This window comes from Spinacia oleracea, chromosome 1 (assembly GCF_020520425.1).
Source record: "Spinacia oleracea cultivar Varoflay chromosome 1, BTI_SOV_V1, whole genome shotgun sequence".
NCBI classification, from domain to species: domain Eukaryota; kingdom Viridiplantae; phylum Streptophyta; class Magnoliopsida; order Caryophyllales; family Amaranthaceae; genus Spinacia; species Spinacia oleracea.
In genome coordinates, this window is record NC_079487.1 from 9,441,621 (window position 1) to 9,452,509 (window position 10,889).

Genomic DNA, 10,889 nt, shown 5'->3' on the forward strand with positions numbered 1-10,889 from the left:
ATTACCCTACCCATGATTTAGAGCTGGCGGCTATAGTGTTTGCATTGAAGATATGGAGACACTATCTGTACGGTATGAAGTGTAGGATATTTACGGACCACAAAAGTTTGAAGTACATCTTCACACAGAAGGATTTAAATATGCGCCAACGAAGGTGGTTGGAGTTAATTAAGGACTATGATTTGGATATCCAGTACCATGAGGGAAAAGCCAATGTAGTTGCGGATGCCTTGAGTAGGAAATCAAGTCATAGTGTTAATGCGTTAGTCGTTGCTAACGAGCTGTGTAAGGACATGCAGCGTTTGAACCTTGAAATAGTAAGTGGTGAAAGACTTGTGGGAATAATGAATGCCTTAACCATCCAGCCGTCGATATTTGATGAGATTAGGGAGAATCAGGCATGTGATGTAAAGTTGGAGCGAATCAAGGAAAAGATTTCGCAGGGTAAGGAGTTAGATTTCCGAATCCATGATGATGGAAGTTTGAGGTACAAAGGGAGGTGGTGCGTGCCTCAAAAGTGTGGAAAATTGAAGGAGAAATTGATGAAAGAAGGGCATAATACGCCATATTCTGTGCACCCAGGTGATGACAAGTTGTATAAGGACTTGAAAAAGGTCTATTGGTGGCCAAGGATGAAGAACGAAGTGGCTGAATTTGTGGCTAGATGTCTGACTTGTCAGAAAGTTAAGATTGAGCATAGGAGACCTCAAGGGAAAGTCCAACCTTTAGAGATTCCAAGCTGGAAATGGGACTGTATTTCTATGGACTTCGTCACTTGTTTACCTAAGTCAAAGACTGGGAATGATACAATTTGGGTTGTGGTAGATAGGTTGACTAAGTCAGCAGTGTTTATACCAATGAAGGAAACCTGGAAAATGGAACAACTTGCTAAAGCCTACATTAAGAATGTTGTGAGGTTACATGGAGTATCTAAGGATATCGTATCGGATAGGGATTCAAGGTTTCTTTCGAATTTCTGGAAAAGTGTGCAGAAGATCTTTGGTACGACATTGAAAATGAGTACAGCCTTCCACCCAGCCACGGATGGACAAACTGAAAGGACTATCCAAACCCTAGAGGACATGCTTCGGGCATGCGTTATTGATTTCCAAGGAAGTTGGGAAGATAGCCTAGATTTCATTGAGTTTTCCTATAACAATAGCTATCATGCTAGCATTGCAATGGCACCATTTGAGGCTTTGTATGGACGAAAGTGTAGAAGTCCACTTTGCTGGAACGATATTAGTGAAACCGTAGTGTTGGGACCTCAAATGATAGAGGACACCATGAACCAAATCCGAACCATCCAATCAAAGATTCAAGCGGCGCAGGATCGCCAAAAGAGTTATGCAGACTTGAAACGTAGGGATGAAGAGTTCAACATAGGTGATAAAGTGTTGCTCAAAGTGTCACCAATGAAAGGTGTCATGAGATTTGGAAAGAAAGGGAAGTTAAGCCCTGAGTACATAGGCCCATATGAGATCTTAGAAAGAATCGGAAAGGTAGCCTATAGACTAGCCTTGCCTATGGACTTGCATAGAGTGCATAATGTGTTCCACATATCTCAGTTAAGGAAATATATCCCGGATAAATCGCATGTGTTGCAACCGGAGACCATAGAATTAGACCAAAGTCTAACCTTTGAGGAAAGACCTGTCAAAATCCTTGATAGCAAAGTGCGTAGTACGCGTACTAAAGATGTGAAAATTGTCAAAGTGTTGTGGTCTAATCAAGAATTTGAGGAAGCCACTTGGGAAGCGGAGGACGAAATGAGAAAGAAATATCCCGAGCTTTTTCCCGAGGTTAGTTGAGTTACGGGGTCGTAACTCGTGTCTTTTAAGGGGGGTAGAGTGCGGTAGAATTTCGCGCTTTTTACCTTGTTTTACCCTATTTTATGCTCAATTTAGTGCTTTCTATTGAATTTGCACTTATTATTGTCCTGTTTAATCATGTAAAGAGTATAGCAACTTAAAATTTTTGTAAATGAACGTATTGAAAGTCTCAGAAAGTCTCAAGTTTTGAGTTGAATTTTGATTTCCGAACCCAAGTTTCGGGACGAAACTTCTTTTAAGGAGGGTAGACTGTAATACCTCGTATTTTTATAATATTTATAAGTATATTTTATTATATTTATAAAGCATTTTTCGATTTATTAACATTTTAAATGATATTTAAATGCATTTTATTTAATGTATTTTAATTAATTAAAATATTTATTATTTTAATTAATTAAGAAACGAATTTAATTCTTGAGTCGGGAAATTAAATGAGTTGCAAATGATTTGTAAAGCTTCGGGTTTTAAATAAAAAGTCCAATTCGTTTTACTAAACGAGCCCAATCAAAAGAGTTTAATTTAAATCCTAAGCTAGCCCAAATCATTTATTTCCTAAGCCCAACTCAAATCTCTTAAGCCTAGCCCATCAAGGAATTAGGGAGCCTATAAGTAGGACTCCCCCATCATTAAATGAGCCCCTAAAATTCATAAACCCTATTTTTTCATTGCTTGCCCAACACTCCTCTTTCCCTCTCCTCTTTTTGCTCGACTCATCCGTACGCACGCAGCCCCGTGCTCGCGCTGCTGTGCTCTCGTGCTGCTCGGCCTCACGCCCAGCGCTGCATTCCCTCGCTCTCTCGCTCGTGCCCTCGCGCACAGCGCCCACACCTCCCTCGCTCTCTCGCTCGTGCCCTCGCGCACAGCGCTGCACTCCCTCTCGCCCTTGCTCGCCTTCCCTCGCGCAACAGCGCCCAGCCCTCGCTCTCTCCCTCGCGCAACAGCGCCCAGCCCTCGCTCGCCCCTCGCGCGCAGCGCCCAGCCGCGTGCCTTCGCCCCTGCTGCTGCTCTTCGTGTCGCGCTGCACACGCACACACGAGTGGTGTGTCGTGTGTTGTGTTGCTTTGTTGTTGTTCGTTTTCCAATCTCTTTTCGCCCAATCACATTAATCCGTGGTTGTTTCGTGCTATAGGCCGGATTGGTATAATTCTCTTCTTCCTTACCTATTATATTTAAATTCCGTATTTTAAATTATTATAGTAATATTGTTTTGAGTAATTAAAATGCTGGGAACCGGTTATGAATACCGTGGTTTGAGGATTTGCGTGTTGTGATTCATTAGGTTTGTTTTAATTATTAAAGGATGAATTTTCAGATTTGTTTATTGAATAAAGCATTGATTTTTATGATGATAAACTAGTGTTATCGGGATTTTCAAGTTAGGGTTTTAACCTAGACCTAATGAGTCAATTGATTAGCATAATTAGGTGATGATTTTAATTATGATAATCAATTATATTTTCAGATTTGAATAAAGGTTTAAAGTGCCGATTTTTATTGATTTTAAAGGCGGAAAAAGTATGTTTTTGTACTAGGGATTGATTTTGCAAATTGAGACGTTTTTATTATTGAAACACGATTGAATTCTAAAGTTTAAAGGAGGTTTTAAATTTTATAAAGTTGCTGGAAATTTAATGAACATGGAAATAATTTAAGTTTCATTATTTTGATGATAGGAGGTGATTTCTAGTTGAATGCTCGTTATTGCAAAGTGGCCCCTACGCTTAGGTATTCAAGGTACGTACAAGTCTAGGACGACCACACCTTTTGTCAATGACATTACATGATTGTTGATGATGTGAATTACATTATGTGGAATCATGTTTATTTTGGTGAACGAGCATGTGATTTGTGATGTTGGATTTATTGGATTAATTGTTGAACAAACATGTTGGAATTATTATGAGTATGGATTTCATTGTCAATCATGTTGTTCAATATTTATGCATGTATGGTTTATTTCACATGAAAGGGATGGATTATTTATTTGTATGCTATTGTACGGGATGTCTAGTATACTTTGAGCCAATTATTCGTACTTCGTTGTTCTATTTATTTTACCACATGTGAAGGGTTAGCTCACGTAAGCCACTGCACATGTAGGGTTCAGTTGGGAATATTATGTATGAAATGAATTTGGATTTGTCGTGCAAGGGCACAACCCTCATGTTAATGTGCATGATGTGGAGTCTCACCTTGGTGAGGAGGAACATGGTAGTAATATCACAAGTGTCTTGCCTTGTTGATCACAAGTCCTAAAGCATTTAAAATAAGATTGTTTGGTTGTTGTTTATTAATTGTATGTGTGCATGTTGGTGAGTCTTGATTTCGCCTTTAATAAAATATTAATAAACGTAAAGTGCAACCAGAACAAGCTTCAAAACTCTTGGAACGTATATACCTTGAGTATGAACAATGGGGGGGAGTCTTGCCGAAAATCTCGTACTCCTACTAATGATACAAGACGTTGTTTCATTTATATTATGCGCAGGAATTCCGTCGGTATGGCCCGACACTCAGTATGGCCCGATTTTATTTATTATATATTTGGTGTATGGTTGGCTCCCATCACCCTTTCCCTTTGTGGATTATTCTTTTGGCCCGTTTGAAGCTTATTCTAATTAAATTGTGAGTCAAGAGTCGAATCAAGAGTCGAGTCTTGTATTTATGATTGGTTGTTAATTAATAGATGGCTTTTGCATGATGATTAGTACTTAGTGAGTGATGCATGTTTTAGTTTCATTCACTCTATTCTTGTAAGTACTCAGCTTTTGCTGACTACGTGCTTTGTGTGTTTTGGTCATGGCCTTTGCCTTAATGACCCTATGATGATCTATCATTTGCACTTGCATTGATGGGGAGTAGAATAAAATAGCAGGTTGGTAGATCGGAATCATGTGGCTTGGGATGATCGAGAGAGTTGCATGTTTTCGTATTTTGAACTATTTAACTTTATTTTAATTATGTTTGAAGTGTTTGAATTATTTATACTTTGGGTTTTGGGCCAGTATGGTTCCAAATTGTAGGAGGCCTCGATATTTCATTAATTATGTTTTTAAAAGTTAGTTGACATTAATTTCCGCTGCGTAATTCTGGTAATAGCTTTAACCGTTATCACGGTGGCGGTAATACTTTAGTAATTCCTTTATTTTAAGTTGGAAAATGGTCTTATAAAAGCAAGGAATTATCAGGGTGTTACAACTTTGGACCTAGTGGTTTCTATGTTGGTTCGATTATTTAGTGAACTTAATCTGATCGAGTCATACGAAACAACCTATTCATGCAAAGTATACTTTCATACATTCAAGCATAATATATATGAAAATGCATAAATAATTGGTGAACTAGTATGGCCAAAAACATCTTGTCTTGAAGCATCCAATCTTCATCACCATCTTGTTAGCTTGGCATCGTCTTGAATCTTCGTTCAAATGCTAACTTAAAGTTCTAAACTTAGAAATACATGAAAATAATAAAATTACATCAAAATTTTCATGGTACGCAGACCATATTTAAAACTTTACATTCAAAAATAGAACGGTACGCAAACCGTATTTAACTATCCTAAATTGGCCATACTAGTCACTTGGAGTACCTGCATTACATAAAATATACATTCTATGCATTCACCCATTCGTATGCTAAAACGAATGGTGTGAGGGGGTCGAAAAAGCACGAGGCTAATGCGTGACCTCGTCCCTCGTGGGTGTGACGTTTCTTTTTGTCAAATCAAGTGTAATTGGATTTCCTGTGAGTTTACACTCAATTGACTAGTAATATAGGAGTCGCCATTCAGTTTTTAACGACAATGAGAAAAACTGACAAAACCCAGTTATCGTGACATAAAGGGAGTGCAATTATGTTTGACCACGACGGCCGTAGGTTCCCTTGTGATCCCTGGTGTGGGGATCTCTCAACATACACCCGCAAGGTAGAAATTGAGGGTTCGGGGGACTGTAACTACCGAGAGGAGTACTCGCTCTTCGATAACTCCAGAGGCAGGATATCCTTACTAGCTCAGCATAAATAATTGAAGGGACATGCGTTAACTATTAAACGAATCTGAGTTGATTTTAACAATATGCAACATATAGTACTAGATCGAACGCGATTATCTGATTTAGATTGTTTTAAGAGACCTAGCATGATAATCCAATTTCCCAACATATTATCTTTATTAGGCATGATAGAACAATCAGTTTTAATTAGTTTAACAGTTCATAAAAGGGCGAGGAAAGCAATTAAATCATGGAAAAGGGACACATTACGACGCACCCTTGAGAGGTGCGTCACGGTTCTCAGAAAACTAACCACTTTGACTTTGCTATTTCTCCTTTTATTTAACGAATCTCAAATTATGGGACGGGATACGCTCTGTTCGATTTATGGATCGATTGCGACAGAACGCGTGATCAGTTTTGCAGCGTGAGGCTTAGGCTTAGGGGTTTAGAGTCAATACTCAGAATAATAATTGTGTGTTGTGTCCTTTTTTCATGTCGAACTTGGGCTATATTTATAGAAAAGAGTTCGTGGAAAGATAGAATTGTAGAGCTATAATCCACGAGGAATTAGGAAAGAATACGTCCCAGGTAATTTCAGCGCCCAGAGCCAGGCGTTGAAAATAGGATCTGGGCTGTTTTCTTAGTCAGATTCGGATTCCTAGAATCCGGAGTGTTTGAGACTTAATCGAGTCTTTTAGTGCGTATTAACCTTGTGACGGAATGCGTCTGGGCCCGTTACGAACTCTAGGCTCGTTAGGATTTTAATTAACACGTGACTCTTATTTTCGAATCATATTAGGAATAGGATTCTCTCATAATCTCTATCTCATTTAGGATTTATGTTGGAGTGCAACACCTAATTCTGACAGGTTTCTATCTTTTATGACTTGCCACTTTTAACAACTACCCATTACGGCAGTTACTATTTTTAGCAGGTTTCCATAAATAGCAGGTTTCGGGTGAAATGAAAAGGGGTGATCGAGATTCGTTATTTTATAGGAAATGCGTTGTCAAGTGGAGATTTATGCTTTCATCATCGAACCTTCCCTTTCGGGAATGGGGACAAAAGTAGGTGTCTACAAATGGCCCATATAATTATGCAAGTATTTACGTGAATTAATTAAAATTCACGTTCACATACACGCGTCCTAAAAGATTAATCAATTTCCAAATTATTAATCCTTAGACTTTATTCTAATTAAAATTGAATTTAATTAAAATAATGCGACCTACGAAAATAATTAAAATTAATTATTTTTTATTTTAATTTCATTTAGTGGCTCCTACTCAAACCAATAATTATTCCGGATAATTAATTATTAAATATTAAATTAAAACTCGCGGCCCGGCCATGTAAATAAAATATTAAATTAAATATCTCGTTAGCCCAAATTAATGCAAATATGTCAAGCCCAACAAATTTAAGAAAATGTTCATGTGCTTTCTCGGGCTAGACTTGCGCCCAGCCCATCGTAGCACTGTGTGGCCTACGAGGCACACGAGTAAAAACCCGCGCACCGGCAGCCTTGCACACGTACCCGTAGCACCTGCTGCTGCCCCTGCGTGTCTGGCTCGACGTCGTCGCAGCGCATCGCTGCACATCGCTGCACATCACAAGTCCTCGTGCCTTGCTTTGCTCGCAGCCCACGCCCATCATCCTCTCCCAGCGCGCGCTGCACGCAGTGTCCATGCTGTTGCCCGCGTCACTGCGGCTCGGCACTCGCATAGCAGCCCGCATGGCTTGTCGAGCCACATGTCCACCATACTCGTATGTTCGCGCCTTTGGTTCGTGCCTACGGACCAACTTAATTTTAAAAAAAAATATTAATTTCACGAACTTGCATTAATGTTGTTTTTCATAAAAGTTACGATTTTTATTTTCGAAAAACAACGATTTTTAACGATTTAATAAAATGTTAACGACAATCCAATTTCGTAAAATATTAAATCAAGGCTAAGATTATTCAAATTTTTAAGAACGACCAAATCAACTTCAAAAATTTGAAATTTTTAAATAATAAAATCCAAAACTTTAAATCGTTCTTTAACATTTAAATTTCAGATTTTAATAATTAGGTTTAAGTGCGATTAAAATTAACGAAACCATTCAAAATTTTAATCCAATAATTTTAAAATTATCCACTGACCCATGAAATTATATTTCCTTTCCCAATTAACCGAATTATTAGATCTAAATTATTTAAAAAATCAATTAGGGATCAAAATTTTACGAATTGGGGAAAAACAAAATTAGGGTTTATACTTATCGTAAATTTCTGAAAATATTACCATAGAAGAAGAATATACCCTGTGACACCGTTTCAAAATTTCAAATAATTCCGAGTAGTTTAGGTCGACCTTTTAATTGAATTACTTTCCGACACTTTTAATTTTTATTAAAAATTAACAAAAACGCCCAAAAAGCGACACTTCGAGGCCTGTTTTTGCGATTTCGTTCAAATGAGTTGATCTTAGAAAATCATTTTAAATCATATTAGGGTTTGAAAAATCGAAAAAGCGAATCTTTTTGAAATCAGACCTTATTACGCAATTTATCCAAAAATTCATAATAAATCCGAAAAATTCACAAAGAATTCCAAAATTTCGACAGATGCAAAAACAAATAAAACATGCTAAAATATGCTTTGAATACATTAGGCTCATGATACCACTGGTAGGGGAATACAGTTAAACATAATAACATGTGCGGAAACAATCCCCAAAGCTAGGAAGCATGTATAAAGCATAGATTAAGCAAACTTACATTCGAAGAGTATTTTCCCAAGTAATCTGTCAACGAACACGAACAAAGAACTCCACTTGTTGTTCCTCTACTTGGTTCACCGACACGATCAGATCCGTCTTGATAATCGTAGCTTGACAATCATTCAAGAGTTTGTGCTTTTGGGAAGAACACATCCATGGAGGCTGAGAGAGAATTAGGGTTTCTCTCTCATCCTTAGGGTTTGATGTGTGTCGACTGAATTGTGTATTAGGTTAGGAAAACTAGTGTAGAATAATATTATAACCCCTTAGGTTATAATACTATCCGGCCAAGCCACAAGGGCAAGAACCGGAAAGCACACGCAAGCCCATACGCGCGCACCCCACAGGCGCTGGGCCTTGGGCCGCGTTGTGTGTGACGCTGTTGCTGCTCCTCATATGCGTGCGCGCCCAGCCGAGGTATGGGCCTTGTGCGCGTTGGCTCGCTGCTATGCCTAGTGGGGCTTGCGCGCTTGCGCGCCTTGGCTCGTTCGGCTGGCAGCGTTGCCTTCTCGTATTTGCGTCCAATGCCTTACGGCAATTATTTATCGTATAGTAAATTTCATTAAATTATTAGACACTAATCCTCAATACCTGAGTGATTTGAGATTACTTGTTTGAGAACTGGTTACTTTGACTTTTTCAACCGTCTCACCGTAAAAGGAGGCTATAACGGCAACGCTCGGGTAATCACCTATCAAACAAAGTCTAACCTCAAGATCACGAGATTGGGATTGTCATCCCATAAATCGGGATGAGATGCTAAAAGTTGTACATGGCCACTCGGAGAGCTAGAAACTGTAAAATGCATGGCCGTGTTCAGATGAATCATAGGCTATGATTATCTGTTTATTTGATCAGTAGAACTCTGAAACAGAGAAATACCTCTGAACATAATAAGGATGATTACGCTTACCTTATGTTCATGAGCAAGCATCAAGCGACAAAGGAATTAGGCAATGCACACTTGTCCCTTAGGACAAGTGGGAGACTAAAGGAAATAATGCCCTTGGTCCAAGTATGCATTCAATGCTAAGTCTAATAAATGCGGTTTAGTATTAATTAATTATGCAAGTTAATAATTCAGTGAGATCAAGTGAGCTGAATGCCTAGCTAGAGGCCACTTCAGTTCGAGTGGAATTAATAATATTAATCCACAGCTTACTCTTGACTGAACCCGTAGGGTCGCACAAATAGTACGTGAACGGATCAAGTATTTAAGCGAATTAAATACTCTATTTATGAATATTCGGAATCGACGGATCTCGATTCCAGTGGGAGCTGAAATCGTCAAAAGGCAAATTATGAATACTCCGGAAACTATGATATTGCCGGAAACGGAAATATGGATCGTAACGGAAATATAAATATTATCCAAGTCGTAGATGTTGCCGGAAACGGAAACATGGTACGTATCGGAAAATATTAATGGAAATGGAAATATTGCTGGAATCGGGAATATTGCCGGAAACAGAAATATTGCTGGAATCGGAAATATTATCAGAATCGGAAATATTAAATATATGTTCGAAACGGAAATAAATTCCGGAATCGGAAATATTAAATATTGTTCGAATCAGAAATGAATTCCGGAATCGGAAAACGAATCGGAAGCGCGACGTACGAAATAAACATCGGACGAGCTTGCGAGACGCAAGGCCCAGCATGAAGCCAGGCCCGCGCCTAGCGAAGCCCGCGCAGCGAGCAGCAGCAGCAGCGAAGCCCAACCAAGCAAGGCAGGCCCAGCCGAGCACGGAGCAAGTCCAGGCCCAGCCGAGCAAGGCAAGGCAGGCCAGCAGCAGCAGCGCCCAAGCAATGGGTCGGGTGACTGCCAGCGTTGCTGGGCCGAGCCGCGCACAGCGCGCCCCTTCGTGGGCTGCGTGTGTGTGTGTGGTCGTGCAACGCTACGAATCCTTAAACGCTTAGGATTGTCCGATTAATTGTTTTCCTAAATCCACGAGAGTTAGTTGTTTTATTAAACACTAAAAACCAAAGGATTAATTTAAGTAGAATTCTAATCGAATTAGTAAATTGAATCCTAGTGGAAATCTAAGTCTGATATTTCCTCCCTATAAATAAGTGATACATAATCACAATTTAAAAAATCATCAATCACAAGTATTCATATAGTTTAAGATTAAACTAACTTAATAATTTGCCAAAACAATTAAGTTTCGAATAACGTAAAACCTTAGATAATATTCTAGTTAATTGAATATAAGGCGGATCCGAACGTGCTGTGGACTATCTACAGAGGGACGACATTTGGAGTCCTAAACTTGTTCTTGTTCGG